The sequence below is a fragment of the Anser anser genome (assembly GCF_964211835.1).
Source record: "Anser anser genome assembly, contig: SUPER_W_unloc_1, whole genome shotgun sequence".
NCBI lineage: Eukaryota > Metazoa > Chordata > Aves > Anseriformes > Anatidae > Anser > Anser anser.
Window position 1 is genome coordinate 914,926 of NW_028154231.1, and position 20,754 is coordinate 935,679.

Sequence of the window (20,754 nt, forward strand, 5' to 3'; positions counted from 1 at the left end):
TCTGGTGGGCTTCATTTTCTATTTTTCGTTTTTCTAGCCCTTCTCTCAATTTAGTCATTGTATCCCTTACTACTCCAGTATGATCTGCATATACGCAACACTCCTCTCGTAGGGCTGCACACAATCCTCCTTGTTGTAGAAAAATCAGATCTAATCCCCTACGATTTTGTCGCACAGATTTCTCTAAAGCTGATATAGATTGCTCGATACGGGCCAAATCCTCATCTACAGCAATGCGTAGAGAGGTAAATTCTTGGCTTTGTTTTACCAGAAAGGTAATTTCAGTTCCGGCTCCTGCAGCCCCCAGAATCATCAGAGTGGCTAAAGTGACAGCCGTAATAGGCTCTCTCTTCCTTAAGTGTTTTTTTGCCGTAGCATGTTGGATGTACATATACTCCTCAGAATGGTAAAGAATCCTAGGTATAATTACTACCTGTACACAAAAATCATGAGACAAGTTGAACAATTTCAAAGATAAGCATGGAGTTACCCCCAGAGACGAACATACCCATCTGGTGTTATCTGCTGGTATTAACCATTTTTCTTTGTCTAATTGTGTAACATTTTCTGTAATATTGCATAGATGGAACTTCTCACCAGGGACCGTGCCTACGCACCTGCCATTCCCAGTTACTTCCGTTAACGTTATTCCTACATCCCTTCCCCAATTGCATTGTGGGGGATCGGTTTCGTTTGAACGGGTGGTCTCTCCCAGATCCCCAATGGCGTCGTAATATGAGGGCCTTATATCAAGACATAACCAGCAAGGTCTAGGCACGTCTGGATTTGGTTGATTCAACAACTGATAACTAGCATTCATGATTCTCCATATGTTATTCCCGGTCACCCCTTCATTTCTAATCCCGTACTCCGGGTTTACTGATTTATTAGCAACCTCCAGTGGTTTAGGGCTATTAGGAGTTAGCATTCTAAAAGCTTGTGTAGGCTGAATCCTCAAAACACTCCCCGACAGTTTCTGATTTGGTCCCACCCGTTGGGGACTCTTAGTCTCTTCCTTCTTTATATAGATGATGCCTCCCCTATCAGTCCCCCAGCAGTAGTTATCTGCTGAACAACATGGTGATCTTCCCATCTAATCAGGCTCCATTTAAAAGGTTTGTGAGGGTGCGCAGACCCAGGAACAGTGTAAACAATCGTACCCATTACTATGTATCGCAAAAAAAAAAAATGGCTAGGGCCCATTTTCCAGAGTTCTTTACCTGGCCACGTAATTCCCCACCGTTTCACTCTCTGCCTCGCTTGTCAGTTCGGTTGCAGCGAACTACAAGGTGCAGGTTCTTCTCGGCAGCAGCAGTGTTCTTCAGGGGAGTTTCTCAGGTAACCGCGACCTTTTTCTGATCAAACAGGGTCCCCTCTCCTCCTTTTTTTTTTTACCATACATAGACAGTTAGACCATACTTATCGAGTTCGTTTCAACGTGAGCTTTAAGTCATCAGGGCCTGCGACCGCTTCCCATTCGCTTTTCTGGATCGGTCCTTTCACGCGACTGGCATGCGTTCACCCCTTCTCAGCCGTCCGGATAGCCGTCTCTGTGATAAGTAAAACAACATAGGGGCCTCCCCACCGTGGTGTTAAAGACGTTTCTTTCCATGTCTTAATTAGAACCCTATCTCCAGGTTGTATCCTATGGATTGCTATATCTAGCCACCAAGCCTTTCGCTTGCAACTCCCTCCGTCGGTTCATAAGCTGTATTAAATAAGGTTTTAATTGGATATCCTGTACCTGGGGGTGATCAGATGGCATCTCTAAATCATAAGGCATACCATACAGCCTTTCAAAAGGTGAGATTCCGACATCGGCTCGGGGCTATGTCCGGATATTCAATAGTGCAAGCGGTAAACATTTCACCCAGGAGGTTTTTGTCTCTATCATAAGCTTTGTTAGTTGCTTTTTAATTTCACCATTCATTCGTTCTACCTTTCCCGAACTCTGAGGATGCCAGGGAGTGTGATATTCCCAGAGCCTTCATCGTGTCTCGGGATACCTTTGACACAAAGTGTGGGCCTCGATCAGAGTCAATTGCTTCTATTACCCCGTATCTGGGTATGATGCTTTCTAATAATATCTTTACCATGGTTTGAGCTGTGGCCCTTGCCGTAGGGAATGCTTCAACAAAGTTTGTGAGGTGGTCTACAATAACTAATAAGTATCTATATCGCCCCGTTTTTGGAAGTTCAGTAAAATCTAATTGAATCTTTGCAAAAGGTCGATGTGCCAATTCTCGTCCTCCTCCCGGGACCCTTTTTCTCATGTGTTGAGCATTTACCCTCCGACAAGTTATGCAATCATTTACGATCCTCTTTGCTATATTATAAATCCCTATACACATATAATATGTGGCAAATTGATCCACCAACGCCTGAGTACCCCAGTGCGTCTGTTCATGAAATCTCCGTAGCACCCTCATAGCTACTGATTTTGGTAACACTTCCCGTCCATCAAGCAGTACCCATTTCCCTTTATCGGTTTTTTTTTTTTTTTTTTTTTTGAACCCCCATTTGTGTCATCTTGTCTTCTTCTGTAATAGTGAAACAGAGTAAGGGGAGGGGAATGGGTCCATTCGACCACAGGGAGTTAGTCGGCCCGCACTTGTAGCAGTTTTTATAAGGCGGGCTTTCTTCCTCAGAACAATTGCATTCAATCCCATCAACTCCCCATTCACTCCAGCAATCATAACATGGAAATTCCTTTAAGTCTTTCCCACAGTATTAAGTATTATATTAAGCATTATTATATATTATTATATTATTATTATATTAATTACTATATCTTAAGTATAAGTATTAAGTATTTCCCACAGTCTGGGCAATCTTCCCTCGTTCTTATAATTCTTATACTCATTAATGCTGCCCTTTTTGCCTCCTGATCTGCTAGATTATTACCCCTAACCTGAGGGGTGAGGCCTTTTTGATGCCCTTTTATATGTACTACGGCAATTTCTTTGGGCTCTCTGATAGCTTGTAAAACCTGGGTAGTCAATTCCTGATGTATTAAACCCTTTCCTTGTGAATTGATGAGCCCCCTTTCTTCCCATATTTTACCAAATGTATGTACTACCCCATAAGCATATTTTGAATCTGTATATATTGTACCGCTTTTATTTTTCAACAATTTTAGGGCCCGCAATATGGCATATAGCTCGCAAGCTTGGGCGGACCAGCTAGGACTCAAAGGTCCAGATTCCACTATCTCAAATGTTTTCCCGTTTACTAACGCGTATCCTGATTTTTGCTTTTGTTGTGGTTTAACCCGGCTGGCAGCTAAACACCACACAGCCGTTCGCTCACCCTCCCCCCTCCCTCTCTGGGATGGGGGAGAGAAACGGGAAAGTGAAGCCTGTGAGTTGAGATAAAGACAGTTTATTAAGACAGGAAAATAATAATAACAATAATAATAATAATAGTGATAATGGTAATAGTATTAACAATAATAATGTGTAAGAAAACAAGTGATGCACAATGCAATTGCTCACCACCCGCTGACCGATGCCCAGCCTATTCCCGAGCAGCCGGCCCCCCCAACCGAGCCAGCCACCCCTATATATTGTTTAGCATGACGTCAGATGGTATGGAATACCCCTTTGGCCAGTTTGGGTCAGCTGTCCTGGGTCTGTCCCCTCCCAGCTCCTGCTGCACCCCTAGCCTGCCCGCTGGCAGGACAGAGCAAGAAGCCGAAAAGTCCTTGGCCTGGTGTAAACACTGCTCTGCAACAATTAAAACATCAGCATGTTATCAGCGCTCTTCTCATCCTAATCCAAAACATAGCACCCTACCAGCTACTATGAGCTACTTAACTCTGTCCTAACTGGAACCAGGACAGATATCCACCCCTTATTCCATACCATTTATGTCATGCTCAGGTTACACTCTGTCCAATACATTCTAATTAATCACCATTTTCATCTATGATATATAGCAATCATGGTAGTGATGACATACATTATTATATAATAATTAACATACTACAATTCAACTCATGGGCTATTCTCACCCAGTATCAAATCCCCTTGAGGTACACACCGGACCTCCCCATTCTTTTGCATTACCCACCAAGTGCATCCAGGTCCCTGAGCAAAAGCAATTCCACGAATGGGTTTGCCTTTTCCTGAGGCAGGAGTAGCCCAGACTGTTTTACCCAGCATGTTTCTTACGTGCACTACAGGAACTTTATCCCCTTCTACAGTGCGTAACAGGTTTGATTGGGCAGGTCCAGCTCGGTTGGCAGATCCCCTGGTATTGACTAAACAGGTGGCCTTTGCCAAATGTGTATCCCAATTTTTGAATGTCCCAGCACCCATTGCTTTCAGTGTAGTCTTCAACAGTCCATTGTATCGTTCAACTTTTCCAGAGGCTGGTGCATGATAGGGGATGTGATACACCCACTCAATACCATGTTCTTTGGCCCAAGTGTCTATAAGGTTGTTTCGGAAATGAGTCCCGTTGTCTGACTCAATTCTCTCTGGGGTGCCATGTCGCCATAAGACTTGCTTTTCAAGGCCCAGGATAGTGTTCCGGGCGGTGGCATGGGGCACCGGATATGTTTCCAGCCATCCGGTGGTTGCTTCCACCATTGTAAGTACGTGGCGCTTGCCGTTGCAGGTTTGAGGGAGTGTGATGTAATCAATCTGCCAGGCCTCTCCATATTTATATTTCAGCCATCGTCCTCCATACCAAAGAGGTTTTGACCGTTTGGCTTGCTTGATTGCAGCACATGTTTCACAATCATGAATAACCTGTGCTATAGTGTCCATGGTCAGGTCCACCCCTCGATCACGAGCCCATCTGTAGGTTGCATCTCTACCTTGATGGCCTGAGGTGTCATGGTCCCATCGGGCTATAAATAATTCACCTTTATGTTGCCAGTCCAGGTCCACCTGAGCCACTTCAATCTTAGCAGCCTGATCCACCTGCTGGTTGTTTTGGTGTTCTTCAGTAGCCCGATTCTTGGGCACATGAGCATCTACATGGCGTACCTTTACAACCAGGTTCTCTACCCGGGCAGCAATATCTTGCCACAATGCCGCAGCCCAGATGGGCTTGCCCCTGCGCTGCCAGTTGTTCTGCTTCCATTGCTGTAACCACCCCCACAGGGCATTTGCTACCATCCATGAATCAGTATATAGAGAGAGAACTGGCCACTTTTCTCGTTCAGCAATATCTAAAGCCAGCTGAATGGCTTTTACTTCTGCAAACTGACTCGATTCACCTTCTCCCTCAGCAGCTTCTGCAACTCGTCGTGTAGGACTCCATACAGCAGCTTTCCATCTCCGATGCTTTCCCACAATACGACAGGACCCGTCAGTGAACAAGGCATATTTCTTCTCATTTTCCGGTAGCTTGTTGTACAGGGGGGCTTCTTCAGCACGAACCACCTCCTCCTCTGATGATATCCCAAAGTATTTGCCTTCTGGCCAGTCCATAATCACCTCCAAGATTCCTGGGCGACTGGGGTTTCCTATTCGAGCCCGCTGAGTAATCAGTGCAACCCACTTGCTCCATGTAGCATCAGTTGCATGATGTGTAGAGGGGACCCTTCCTTTGAACATCCAGCCTAGTACCGGCAGTCGGGGTGCCAGGAGGAGCTGCGCTTCAGTACCGACCACTTGTGAAGCAGATCGAACTCCTTCATATGCTGCCAATATCTCCTTTTCAGTTGGAGTATAGCGGGCTTCAGATCCTCTGTATCCCCGACTCCAAAACCCCAGGGGTCGACCTCGAGTTTCCCCAGGTTCTTTCTGCCAGAGGCTCCAGGTGGGACCATTCTCTCCGGCTGCGGTGTAGAGCACATTCTTTACATCTGGTCCTGTTCGGACTGGCCCGAGGGCTACTGCATGAACTATTTCCTGCTTAATTTGTTCAAAGGCTTGTCGTTGCTCAGGGCCCCATTCAAAAGCATTCTTCTTACGGGTTACTTGGTAGAGCGGGTTTACAATCAGACTGTAATTTGGAATATGCATTCTCCAAAACCCCACGACACCTAGGAAAGTTTGTGTTTCCTTTTTGCTAGTTGGTGGAGACATAGCTGTTATCTTGTTGATCACATCCATTGGGATTTGACGACGTCCATCTTGCCATTTAATTCCTAAAAACTGGATCTCTCGTGCAGGTCCTTTAACTTTATTCTGTTTTATGGCAAAACCGGCCTTCAGAAGGATTTGGACTACTTTCTTCCCTTTCTCGAAAACTTCTTCTGCAGTGTCACCCCACACAATGATGTCATCGATGTACTGCAGGTGTTCAGGAGCTTCCCCCTGCTCCAGCGCAGACTGGATCAGTCCATGGCAAATGGTAGGGCTGTGTTTCCACCCCTGGGGCAGCCGATTCCAAGTATATTGGACTCCCCTCCAAGTGAAAGCAAACTGTGGCCTGCACTGTGCTGCTAGAGGGATGGAGAAAAATGCATTAGCGATATCAATTGTGGCATACCACTTGGCTGCCTTTGATTCCAGTTCATACTGGAGTTCTAGCATGTCCGGCACTGCAGCACTCAGTGGTGGCGTGACTTCGTTCAGGCCACGATAGTCCACTGTTAGTCTCCACTCACCATTAGACTTTCGCACTGGCCATATGGGACTATTAAAAGGTGAATGAGTCTTGCTGATCACTCCTTGGCTCTCCAGTTGACGAATTAGCTTATGGATGGGACTCAGGGAGTCTCGGTTGGTGCGATATTGCCGCCGGTGCACAGTTGTGGTAGCGATTGGCACTTGCTGTTCTTCAACCCTCAGCAACCCCACAACAGAAGGGTCCTCTGAGAGACCAGGCAAGGTAGACAACTGTTTAATGTCCTCTGTCTCCAAAGCAGCTATGCCAAAAGCCCAGCGGAACCCTTTTGGGTCCTTGAAATATCCTCTTCTAAGATAGTCTATGCCAAGGATGCACGGAGCATCCGGGCCAGTCACAATACGGTGCTTTTGCCACTCATTACCGGTTAGACTTGCTTCAGCCTCCAATACAGTTAACTGCTGGGATCCCCCCGTCACACCATAAATACAGATGGGCTCTGGCCCTTTATAGCTTGATGGCATTAGAGTACATTGTGCACCGGTGTCTACCAAAGCCTTATACTTCTGTGCGTCTGACGTGCCAGGCCATCGAATCCACACAGTCCAATAAACTCGATTGTCCCTTTCCTCCCCCTGGCTGGAGGCAGGGCCCCTCTAGTCCTGGTCAGAATCTTCATTTCTGTGTTTAAAGGACTGCCTGCTGCAAGTTGGAGCAGCAAACCTTTCAGAGAACTCCTTTTTCCCAATTGTTTTCCTTTGCAATTCACGTACCCGTGCCTCTAGGGTCGCAGTAGATTTTCCATCCCATTTTCTCATGTCCTCTCTATGGTCACGTAGGTAAAACCACAGGGTGGCGCGGTGTGTGTGCCCACCATATTGTCTTCCTTGCATAGATGAACGTTTACCCCTAATAGCTGAGACACTGGTTTGTACAGGTGGGGAGGAAAATAATCTCTCTTCAAGTTGGTGGATCTTTTCAGAAAGTTTCTCCAAGGTATTCTCTTTTAGCTGGTGGACACTGGTTCGTTCAGGTGAAGGGGAAGATAATCTTTCTTCAAGTTGGTGGATCTTTTCAGAAAGTTTCTCCAAAGCATTCTCTTTTAGCTGGTGGACACTGGTTCGTTCAGGTGAAGGGGAAGATAATCTTTCTTCAAGTTGGTGGATCTTTTCAGAAAGTTTCTCCAAAGCATTCTCTTTTAGCTGGTGGACACTGGTTCGTTCAGGTGGAGGGGAAGATAAATTCTCTTTAAGTTGGTGGACCTCTTCAGAGAGTTTCTCCACAGCTGAGACACAGGCCTTTAGGGAAGAGGAGAGATTTCCTTCGTACTGCCGGAGTATTTTAGTCACTTCATTCACTGTGGGATTCTCCTCCGTTTTCCAGGCTAGTATTGCCAATGAGTTGGCATATGATGATGGGGCACTCTGTACAAACTTCCGCCACATGGGTAGTGTACACCGGACTGCATCTGGATCTGCGGATGTTTGTGCGTCGTCTAGGTCCTTATAAATTACTTCCCGTATGGCCAATTCCCTCAGGTACTGAATTCCCTTCTCCATGGTGGTCCATTTGCTTGGTAAACATACAAGTTCTTCCTTGAAGGGATACCTTTCCTTCACAGCTGACAGGAGACGCCTCCAGAGGCTGCGAGATTGTGCTCCATCTCCAATTGCTTTGTCAATGCATGCGTCCCTAGCAAGGGATCCCAGCCGCCTGGCTTCCTTGCCCTCCAATTCCACATAATTGGCTCCTGTGTCCCAGCACCGGAGCAGCCAGGTGACAAGCTGCTCACCTATACAGCGACCAAAATCTTTTCGCACATCTCGTAGCTCACGCTGGTATAGAGTCCGGGTAATTACTGTTGATTTTTCGCCATCCTCATCCTCATCTTCAGTCTCCTGCACCTTTGATGGCCCAGCCTCGTCTTCACTACGCCCAGACTTAGCAGAAGACTGTCTGTGTTCTAAACGACCTGAGCCTCTATACCATTTTTTCACCTTGTCTACAGGGGCAACTTGCACTGCTACAGCTCGTTTCTCTGACCCAGACACAGGGTCTGCCACAGGGGTTGGAATACCCTCTGCGGGGTCAACTTGCACTGCTACAGCTCGTTTCTCTGACCCAGACACAGGGTCTGCCACAGGGGTTGGAATACCCTCTGCGGGGTCAACTTGCACTGCTACAGCTCGTTTCTCTGACCCAGACACAGGAGTGGGAGCAGCTGCACGAGCTGGGGCAGCTGCAGGAGCTGGAGCGGCTGCAGGGGCTGGAGCTGGAGCGGCTGCAGGAGCTGGAGCTGGAGCGGCTGCAGGAGCTGGAGCTGGAATGGCTGCAGGAGCTGGAACTGGAGCGGCTGCAGGAGCCGGAGCGGCTGCAGGAGCTGGAACTGGAGCGGCTGCAGGAGCTGGAGCGGCTGCAGGAGCTGGAGCGGCTGCAGGAGCTGGAGCTGGAGCGGCTGCAGGAGCTGGAGCTGGAGCGGCTGCAGGAGCTGGAGCGGCTGCAGGAGCTGGAGCGGCTGCAGGAGCTGCAGCTGGAGTGGCTGCAGGAGCTGGAGCTGGAACGGCTGCAGGAGCTGGAGCTAGGTTGCTAGTAGCATCAATTGCAGCTCGATAGGCACAAGCCAGACCCCAGCACGCTACAGTGATTTGTGTCACTTTGGAACTGCCAGAGTCATGACACCTTTTTTTCAAGCATTCTGCCAGCTTTTTAGGATTTTGCAGTTGTTCAGAGGTGAATGTCCAAAACACTGGCGGTGACCACTGCTCTAGAAACCTGCCCATATCCTCCCACACTCCCTGCCACTTGCAACTATCCCGCCTCAAGACAGATCTCCGGATGAGATTCCTAAGTAGTTGTTTAACCCTCCACAAAATCTGAAGCGCATTCAGGAGACATAACAACAAGAGCAGGCTGGTCTGAGTATCCCAAGGATATTCAACATCTCGGAGAACCACCGTAACTAGCTCGGGGGATAAGAGGGTGGTGGTGAAGGAGAAAGGGAGAGTGAACAGGTAGGGAAACATGTCTTCCCCTGTCCCCTTCACAGATTGGCTCCCTAACGAAAACAGGCAATAGGTGTAATTGCTAATAGTTTCCGAGATATGGGTTCCAAAGTATAGAGTCGACGTCAGTGCTGAGTACAAATACCAGGTTAAAGTCGTGACCAGATATTTCATCATTTCATAAGCCATTGCTACACCGCACAGTACCATAACAATCTTAAACCAGGGCCCGGAAAGGATAAACAGTGCAACAGGGAGCACATACAGAAAGTAACGCACCATAAAACTCAATTTGGAATACAGGTACAGCAGACTGGAGATTAAGGCAATCAACATCGTGACTAGCAACTATTAAGCAGGTCCAATACTTATACCAATTTTAGTTTAACACACTCTGGTCAGATTTGTCGATATCTCAACCCTTCGGGGGCCCCACGTTGGGCGCCAAAAGGACTGTTGTGGTTTAACCCGGCTGGCAGCTAAACACCACACAGCCGTTCGCTCACCCTCCCCCCTCCCTCTCTGGGATGGGGGAGAGAAACGGGAAAGTGAAGCCTGTGAGTTGAGATAAAGACAGTTTATTAAGACAGGAATATAATAATAACAATAATAATAATAATAGTGATAATGATAATAGTATTAATAATAATAATGTGTAAGAAACAAGTGATGCACAATGCAATTGCTCACCACCCGCTGACCGATGCCCAGCCTATTCCCGAGCAGCCGGCCCCCCCCCATCCCGGCCAGCCACCCCTATATATTGTTTAGCATGACGTCAGATGGTATGGAATACCCCTTTGGCCAGTTTGGGTCAGCTGTCCTGGGTCTGTCCCCTCCCAGCTCCTGCTGCACCCCCAGCCTGCTCGCTGGCAGGACAGAGCAAGAAGCCGAAAAGTCCTTGGCCTGGTGTAAACACTGCTCTGCAACAATTAAAACATCAGCATGTTATCAGCGCTCTTCTCATCCTAATCCAAAACATAGCACCCTACCAGCTACTATGAGCTACTTAACTCTGTCCTAACTGGAACCAGGACAGCTTTCCCTCGACTACTCTCGAGGAACCATCCACATATATCTGTTCACCGATGGGTAATTCCACCTCCTTCTCTATCAGGTCTCAATTTCGTTTGCTCTTCTATATTTCGGAGGCAATCGTGTCCTAAGGACTCATTTGGTTCCCCATAAAGAAATTGAGCAGGGTTCTGTAGGGAGGTTGTTCCTAATGTTAATTTTGGAGAGGAAATCAAAATTCCTTCATATTTTAATAATCTGGCGTCAGTGATCCATTTCTCTGCCTTCTGTTGCAGTACCCCGCATATATTGTGTAGAGATATTACTTTGATTTCCCCCCCAAAAGTGATCTTCTGTGCTTCTTCCGCTAACAAGGCAGCAGCTACCACTACCTGCAAACAGTTTGGCCAACCCCGGCTAACCGGATCCAATAATTTAGACAAATAGGCCACAGGTTTGTTTTTTTTTTTAACTCCTTGCCCATTCTTGGGCCAGCACTCCATATGCCGTGCCTGCTGCGCTGTTCACAAAAAAACAAAACAAAACAAAACAGCCTCCTTAAATCTGGTAAGCTTAACACTGGGGGGCGTACTAGTTCCTCCTTTAACTTGTTCAGTCATTCCTCAACTTCTTTTGTCCATTTGAGTAATCCATCCTTATTCAGCTTGCTATATAAAAATTTAACCTTTCCACTATAATCTTCTATCCATTGTCTACAGTATCCGGTCAACCCTAACAGTTGCCATACCTGCCTTTTAGTTCGCGGGGACGCTAAAGCCAATATTCCACTGATTCTGCCTGGGTCTAACTTCTTAGTCCCCTTACTTAACTGGTGACCCAGGTACTTTATCTCTTGCTCCACAATTTGTAATTTTGCCCCTCCTTTTTCTTTTAAAGGGTACAGAGGGTACAGATTAACTCGATTCTCTGAGCCAATCCAAAGGCTCGCATATTCGCTCTCCTCTAAACAAAAAAGGTTCCTTTGCACTTACATAAATGTTTAAGGCTTGGCAAACCCAGTCTTCAAACGACCCAAATATGGGCCAATAATTTGCCTACCTCCCCAAACTTCAACACAATAATGAATCATTTTTACTTTATCCTTTCCCCGCCTAGAAGGGGAATCACTCCAATTCTTAATCATTAACCCCAGTGGACTATCTGGGGGAATAGGGGGCAACCTAGCACTAGGCATTACCCCACCCATGGGACCAGAAGGCTTACTCTTCTTCTGTCCCATCTTCCGGAGTGCCTTCACACACACACACAGCCGCTTCCCCCTGGTCGTGGCCCAGTCCCTCGCGGGATGTGGGAACCGCACTACTGAGGGGTCCGCACTCACTTCGTCCGCAATTGGACGTCTCACACAGACGCACTCCGGGATCACCAACCCCAACCGAACGGATCACCGGCCTATACTTACCCACCCCGTGGGTCTTCGTTCGGTCTTCGTGCACAAAGATTGCTTGGGGTTACCGGTTTTATTTGCTTGTGCCTAATTTTGGGTTCGTCGGTGAAGGGCTCGAGCGGGATTTCCCGTTCCCGGGGCCGCCAGAATCGGCGGGGCGCCTCCCCTAGAGGGATTCCCAGTCAATCCGTCTTCATCCGAGTCACGGCACCAAATTTGTATGAACAGACTCGCATACGAAGTCGGTCTGTTAATAAATGTTATTAATCACAGAATTTATTAATTAATTAAGTAAGCAAGCAGAAGCAAAACAGCGCTGGGCGGCCGGGGAGTTCCGACTCCGCAGCGGCGCAACTTTCCCTTTTCAGTGTTGCCGTTTTATAGCATCCAAGTTTCGGCTTGTCAGGACTTGTTGGACCTTCTGAAGCTGTGCAGTTCGTTGTTGGGGGTCGTTGTTTTTCTTTCAATGATCATGCATTGTGCTCGTGTTCAAGGGGGAGGGTAGTGAAGCGGGAAACAGTATTTCACAGAGTCTTTGTTTTACCAAGGATGTTTATCCAACACCCCCACCCCACTATCTACTTGCTTAGTCTTCCCCCTTAACAAGGTCGTAAATTGCAAAACCTTATCTTCTCAGCAGATCCTCTGAATTCCTTTTAAAAACAATGAACAAACACCCGCTAATTTATCACACTCCGGGTTTTAAGAATTGATTCGGTAACTCTGTGCACAGACCAAGGTAAGAAATATTAAGTATTGCCTTGGGGGTCGGGTGAGACTCTGTGTGACCTGTGATTGAGACGTACTTTTGTACGAAGCGAGTGTGGAGTCCTGATCCGCGGTTCTGTAACTCCGCGAGGGGTGCGGCCGGAGACGGAGGAAGCGTGAGATAAGGGAGAGAAAGGAAGAGTCTCGGGAAATTTGGTGTATGGTAAGCACTTGCACAGGGAAGTGCTTGGCAGTACACCAGGGAAATTTGGTGTGCGGTAAGCCTTGCACGGGGAAGTGCTTGGCAGTACACCAGGGAAATTTGGTGTACAGTAATCCTTGCACGGGGAAGTGCTCGGAAGTACACCAGGGAATCTGGTAAACTCATAGGTGTGCGGTAGCCCTTGCACGGGGAAGTGCTTGGCAGTACACCCCCATTTTCCAGAATAGGAAAAATGGGAGATATGAGTTCCAGGGGACAGGGAGATATCCCTGGGGGAGTGCCTACCGAAAGTTCTTCCTGAAGAATGATAAGAAATTGGAAAAATAATCTCAAAATTGGAGGAGATGATTAAAAAATATATATATATATATGGTTAAATATTGTGTATTAGTCTGGACAAAGGAACCAATTAAGGAAACAGCAGTATTTTGGGCAAAATACGGGCCTGATGAAAATTCAGGCTTGAAATTTATGTGTAAACAATAAGATTCCTTTTTTTTTGGAGGAGGAGCCAAGTTATGCTCCCTATAATCCTAATATTGCACCGGTGGCAGCAGCAGTCGCTCCAGGAAAGGAGACAGGGACTGCAATTAACACTGTCCCTAGAGAAGAGCGTACTCTAGGCTCTGCCAAGAATTAGAACAAGGTAGACGAGGTACTGAGAATTTTGCCTTCCCTGATACTAACAGTACTAGCACTAACTGTGTATCCTCTTAAGTGAACCCCCTCCTTACCAGCAGAGAGGTTAGGAGTTTCCTAGGACCTAACTTATACTCTTGGGGGGGGGGGAATTATGTATATAAATATGTTGTTTACAGGGAAAGAAATGGGAATGATCAGGAGGAGAGCTGCTATACAAAAATGGGAAAGAGCTCATCCTCCAGGACCAGGGGTAATACCGGAAGGTCAGAAATACCCACTTGCCGATCCTGGCTGGAATAGTATTAGTATGCAACACAGAAATCACATGAGAGACTTGGGGTCAGAATGAGAAAGTACTTGGGGATGAATCCTGAGGACCTGGTATCCCAAGGGCTCTTGAAAGTTCATTTTGTGAATAAAGCCTGGCAAGATACACAGAAAATGCTCCAGAAGTTGGGGGGATGTAGTGAACAGTCACTGGGGGGCCCTCCTGTGGGTGGCCCTGAAGGTGTGTGTCAGGAAGGGAGATGAGAAGGAAAAGCAGAAAGTGAAACTAATGGTATTGACAGTGTAGCAGGTAGTCAGGTAGAGGGTTGGAGAAAGAGGAAGAAAATCTTCAGGGGGAGTCAGGGCCAGGATGGAAAGAAGAGGAAGAGAGATGAAGGAATGGCAGACAGGCTGGAGAAAGATAAGAAGAAGTGTTAAAAAGGATTATTGAAGGTGTTAAAGGTGTGGTATGTAATGTTTGACAGAGCTGTTTTTTTGAATGAGTTGGGAAAGTTGAATGAGCAGGGAAAGAGGATGTAGGCATTATCTAAGTAACAATCTAGAAGTTTTGGTATATTTGCTGTGGTGTTTGGTCAGTTTCCTAAGTATCGAGAAGGGGGGGGAATGGGGGGGCAGCCTGCTCCACCAGGGGCCTCTCCACAGGCCACAGGGGGTTTCGGCTCCGGCACCTGGAGCGCCTCCACCCCCTCCTTTTGTGCTGACTTTGGTGTCTGCGGGGAGGTTTCTCACTCCTCACTCTCCCAGCTGCTGTTGAGCAGTAGGTTTTTGTTTGTTCGTTTGTTTCCTTAGATGTGCTCTCACAGAGGCACGGACTGTGTTGCTCATGGCTTGGCTCTGGGCAGCAGTGGGCCCCTCTGGGGCCGGATGAAATTGTCCCTTATTTGCTACGGGGAGGTTTCTGGATTCTCCACGTGGGGGGCTGCCACTGCAGCCCCCCCAAACCTTGCCATCAAACCCAATACACAGGGGCAGCTAGGTCATTACTGGCCTGTAAAGTATCAGGGATTAAATTAACTAATGAAACCCTAACAAGTGATGGGGGTAGAAGGGGCTGGGATAACAGTGCCACCTTTGGGGGATACCAAGCTGAGACTAGGGGATAAAATGATCTCTGGGCAATTATTGTATGTACCCAAGGCAGGGACTAACCTGTTGGGAAGGGATTTGATGATGAAATTGGGCATTCAAATAGTAAATTGTTAGACTGGAATAACAGTGGTATTAATGGAGGGCTCTCAGGCCCTGAGAGCAAACATATATTCACCTCTGACTGGAAAGACTCTGAAGTGGGGGCAGAAGCAACAGTACATATGGACAGTTTTACCTCAGGGGTTTACAGGGCCACCGATTAATTTGGGCAAAGTTCTAGAACAGATTTTGGAGCAATTCCAACCTCCCGAGGAGGAATTACTGTTACAAAATGTGTATGATCGTTTATTGTCAGGACAGGAGAAAACAGTTGTGAAGGAAGCCACTAACAAGCTATTCAACTTTCTGGGAAAGCAGGGCTTGGGATTATTGAAAAATAAATTACAATACGTAGAAAGAGAAGTCAGGTATTTAAGGCATCTAATGTCTGAGGAAAAACGGAGAATAAATCCAGAGAGGATTCAGGGAATTGTTGAAAACTAAGAAAGAACTAAAAAGTTTTTAAGAGAGATTTCTTTAAGGAATCAGGAGCCACGAAGTCTGAGGGAAAATGGATACTCCCTGATGGGAGAGAAATGCTGAATAAAGCACCAATGAGGCAAATATGATGTTTTACATCAAGAGAGTCATTGGGAGATGCAAGCAATGTGTGATGTTGTGCTAAGAAAGTATGTCTGTGTAGGAATATACACTTTAGTGAAGCAAATATGCAGAGGATGTACCATATGTCAAAAGGCAAATAAAAAGGTCATTTGTAACTCACCTAGAGGGGGACGGGAGCCAGGGATTCGACCTTTACCAAGTATACAGGTAGACTTTACTGAGTTACCTAAAGGAGGGAGATTTAAGTACTTGTTTGTCCTAATTGACCACGTGACTGGATGGGTGTAAGCTTTCCCTTCTGTATCTGCCACTGCAAACACGGTGGCTAAAGTATCACTGGAGCAAATAGTCCCTAGATATGGGATAGCTGAAAACATTGATTCAGATCAAGGAAATAATTTCACTTCACAAGTACTGCAAGGGTTAATGCAGGCTTTAGAGATTGAGTGGGATTTTCACACCCCCCGGCACCCCTCCTCTTCTGGGAAGGCAAAGGGAATGAACCAGACATTAAAGAAGCAATTAACTAAATTAGCGTTAAAAACCCAACTTCCTTGGGTAAAACGTTTACTTTTAGCACTCCTCCAGGTTCAAACAGCACCAAGAAACGATATAGGAATTTCACCGTATGAGATGCTGTTCGGATTACCCTATCTGGGCAGAAGGGATGAGATACCACAATTCGAAACAAGAGAGTTTTCTTAAGAACTGTATTCTGGGGTTGTCCTCTTCTTTGTCATTTCTCAGGACCCGTGGGAAATTGGGTCCTGATTCAGACCTGGAAAGGATCAACTCCGGCCCGAATGGGAAGGACACTTCCAAGTACTATTAACCACTGAAACAGCCATAGGAACTGCAGAAAAAGGTTGGACTGACTATACTCGAGTGAAGGCATCCATCGACCCTAGTACCTGGGAAGCTGTTCCTACAGAAGACTTGTTGGAAGCTGAAATCGAAGAGGAAAATCTCATAGTGGACTCTGAGCGGGATAAGAGCTTGCAATTGTAAACTAACCTTTTATTTTCACAGGTAACTAATGAGTGTGACTTGTGATTGAGAGAAAGGACAGACCTATAGTGAATTGAAGTGTTCCCAAGGGGGGTTTGTTATAGCAGTAGTGTATATCTTATTCTTTGTATTGATAATTATTTGGAAACCTAAGGTTTAAAAATAATGACAGGGAAAAATCAATTATTAATTTTGTTTTTACTGATTGTAGGCCTCGGAGAAAGCCTTGGTCAATTGGCAACTTGGAAAAGGCATGACCAGATAATAGTAAGATGGGATACCCCATAAAAATATGGGTGAATGTGACAGAGGGTTATGTACCACAATCTGTCATGTTTGATGCTTGTGAGGTGTTAGCTTGTGGAGATTTAAATGCCCAACGACAATTGAGCAGAGAGAACAAATAACTGGTAGAGACCCAACAGCCAGATTGAGAATAGCTGTATGGAAACGATCCTCTATTTCCATCAGAGAAAGGGAGAAACTCAAGGAGAAAACAGGAGAGAAAACAGGAGGCCCTCTTTGAAATGCGGCAGTTCAAACATTTGAGATTGAAACAGGGTATGGGGATGTGAATGCCTGGATAGAATGGGTCAAATATACTGTCCAGAGTCTCAACCATAGCAATTGCTATGCTTGTGCCTCAGGATGACCGATTGCCCAGATAGTGCCCTGCCCATTGGGGTGGACCAAGGATTCCCAGGGAATGCGATGTATGATTGCATTGTACCAAGAGAAGACTGCCTGGGGAAATGAGGCCTGTAAGTCTCTCTCTTTGCTGTTCCCTTCCTTGCATGATAGCAATATCAGGGCTCCCCCTGTATTCTCCACAGCTATAGGTAACCATACAGCTTGCCTCTCACGGCAGGGTGTGAGTGCTACCCAGCATCTGGGAGAATTTGCCTTGTGCACGAGGACCTTGAATGCTACCGAGGACTTGATGGGAAACTATTGACTTGAGATCCCCAGGGCAGATCTCTGGTGGTACTGTGGAGGGAAGATCTTACGGTCCACCCTACTGTTAGTGTTGGGGAGAATCGAATGGATTTTCTATTAATGTTTCTCAGGTGATGGATCATACGGTATAATTAAATATTATTAAATGTACTTACATTATCAAGTAATCTATGTATACTAGAAACCTAGGGAGTACACTGAACATTTAAAGGAATCGTTGAAGGGGAACCCTGGGAGGGAACAGGTACAACCTGACCTTGGATAAGGGCCTGGAAATGATGAAGTGAGTTGAAGCAGAACCGAGGAGCGGAGAGAGCATGCGTCGAATAGAAAGGTGAAAAGTTCAGCGAAGAGGAAGACTCCTTACTTCATCTGGACGACCACCTGGACGACCACCAGAGTGCGCCACGCATGTGCAAAGGGGAGGGGAGCTAATTAGAATGAAAAGCGAGGCTGATGTTGCAACCTGTAATGAATATGTATACCTGACGCAATATTGTATGTATAAATAACGGCTGGGAAGTAACGGGACTTGAAGCCAGATTTGGGCACCTGCCCCGGCTTCCAGCGCTGAATAAAGCACCTTCATATAATCACTTGGTGGTTATGTGGTTGCTACGCTAACATTTTGGCGACCCAGATGGGACAGCGTGGGCACTGCTGAGGCGGATCGTGTCTCAGTTTCGCTCCAGCCGGCACCGAGGGATTCTCGGGGAGCAGTCGACCACGACCGACCTCCGCTGCTCACGACGTACCACTGGAGTGGTAAGCAAAGGTGCTTTCAACTTTGGGTATTCGGTACCGATTTGGTTGGGAAAGCCTGCCGGTCAGACGCGGCGAAAGCCACGCTCGGTTGGGCAGGGAGCTCCCGGGGTAAGCCTAGGCGCCGTCCGTTAGACAGAGCGAAAGCTCTGCAGGTTCGGCATTGGTAATTGTATTGGTTTGTGCTGAAGGGTCAGCACCTGGTATTATTGGTATGTAAAAAGCGTGCTGCTGCTGCTCCGGCAGCTTTTGGGAAAGCACGCTGCTGCTCCGGCAGCTTCTGGAAAGTGTGCTGTTGCTGCTCCGGCAGCTTTCGGAAGAGTGTGTTGCTGCTCCGGCAGCTTTCGGGAGAGTGTGTTGCTGCTCCGGCAGCTTTCGGGAGAGTGTGTTGGTGCTCCGGCAGCTTCCGGGAGAGTGTGTTGCTGCTCCGGCAGCTTTTGGGTCCGTATCATAAGCTCAAAATGAAAAAGATTAAAGAAATTCTGGGAAAAGATGTACCTATCCTGCGGACATCCCCGCTGGGGTGTTTGCTAGCACACTGGAAAGAGGTAGGTTTTGGTCAAGAAATGCGGAAAGGAAAGCTGATTGATTATTGTAATATTTGGTGGCCACAGTATAAACTAGAGGACCAAGAAACTTGGCCTGAGAATGGAACATTGCAATATAATACAATTTTACAATTAATGCTATTTTGTAAGTGGGAAGGAAAATATGATGAACTGCCGTATGTGGAATTATTCTTTTATTTGCGCCGAAAGCCTGAATGGCAGCATGCTTGTGGAATAATGGTGCTTGAAGTTTAAACTGAGGAACGTTGTTGTGCATGTACTAAGGAGGGACGCTGTATACAGCATCAAGCAATAGAGAATAATAAGTATTATGGGAAATGAATAATGGAAATATTGATCTGGAAGTTGCGCCGTCGGCTCCGCCGGAAGAGCCAGGACAGGGAGGGAAAAGAGAAAAGGAAGATAGCAGTAGTGATGGAGAATCCCCGATTTTAGTCTCCCCGTGTCACATAGGACCCGGCAACAGCGAAGGGCAGGAGAAACTATAAACGAACAGGGAGGAAAAATAATCGCTCTCCTCAGGCAAGGAGTGGGGACAGAAGGACCGGTATATGTTAAGGTGCCTTTTTTCAGCTGGGGACTTAATGATATGGAAACAAGCAGCCGGCACCTACAGGGAAAACCCAGATAAAGTAGCCAGGATAATGAAAATGATAATTAAAACCCAAAATCCCGATTGGGATGATCTCCAGGTGATCCTGGATACTTTGATGGACTCGACAGAAAAAGACATGGTATTGCGGGCAGCCAGAGAGAGAGCCCGAGAAGATATATGAAATGGATTAGTGCTTGGAAATCTAGATCAAAACTTCCCCACTGAGGATCCCCAATGGGATTATAACACAGGGGATGGAATAAGGAGGCTGAAGAGATATCAAGATTGGGTACAAATCGGGGTACAGAATGCCATGCCCCGGACCATAAATTGGTCAAAATTGTATAATGTCAGGCAAGAAAAAGCGGAATCACCTTCCGCCTTTTTAGAGAGATTGAAAGAAACTGCTAAGAAATATACAGATTTAGACGTAGAGACTGAGCAAGCTAAAGCTCAATTAGCACTCATTTTCTTGGGACAAGCCCAAGAGGATATTAGGAAGAAATTGCAAAAGTTAGAAGGTGCAGATTTGAGAAATTTGGATAGGCTGTTGGAAATAGCCTGGAAAATCAAAACTAGCCCAGCCAGTAAAAATTGAACTTAAGGAAGGGGCCCGACCGGTACGGATTAAACAGTACCCGTTGAAGCTAGAAGCTAGGCTAGGGATAGTAAAGATTATAGATAAATTTCTTAGCTACCACATTCTGGAGGAATGCAAATCTGAATATAATACCCCAATTTTCCCAGTAAAGAAACCTAATGGGGAATACAGGCTAGTGCAGGACCTTAGGGCAATAAACGAAATAACAAAAGATATTCACCCAGTGGTGGCTAATCCTTATACATTGTTAACATCTGTAAAAGAGAAATATAAGTGGTTTACGGTAATTGATTTAAAAGATGCCTTCTTCTGCATACCCATTGACAAGGATAGTAGAAAACTTTTTGCTTTTGAATGGGAAAATCCACGGAACGGACGAAAGATGCAACTAACCTGGACAAGATTGCCTCAAGGATTCAAGAATAGCCCGACCCTCTTCGGCAGTCAACTAGCTAAAGAAATAGAAGACTGGATTAACCAAGAACAGATTCAGGTACCAAAGGACCGATACTTGCTGCTACAATATGCGGACGATATATTAATAGCTACCGAAGGAGAGTCAGAATGTATTCAGGTAACTATTGATATTTTGAATCAATTGGGACTAAATGGGTACAAGGTTTCTAAACAAAAGGCACAAATCGCGTGCACAACAGTAATTTATTTGGGATGTGAAATTTCTCAAGGACAAAGAAAATTG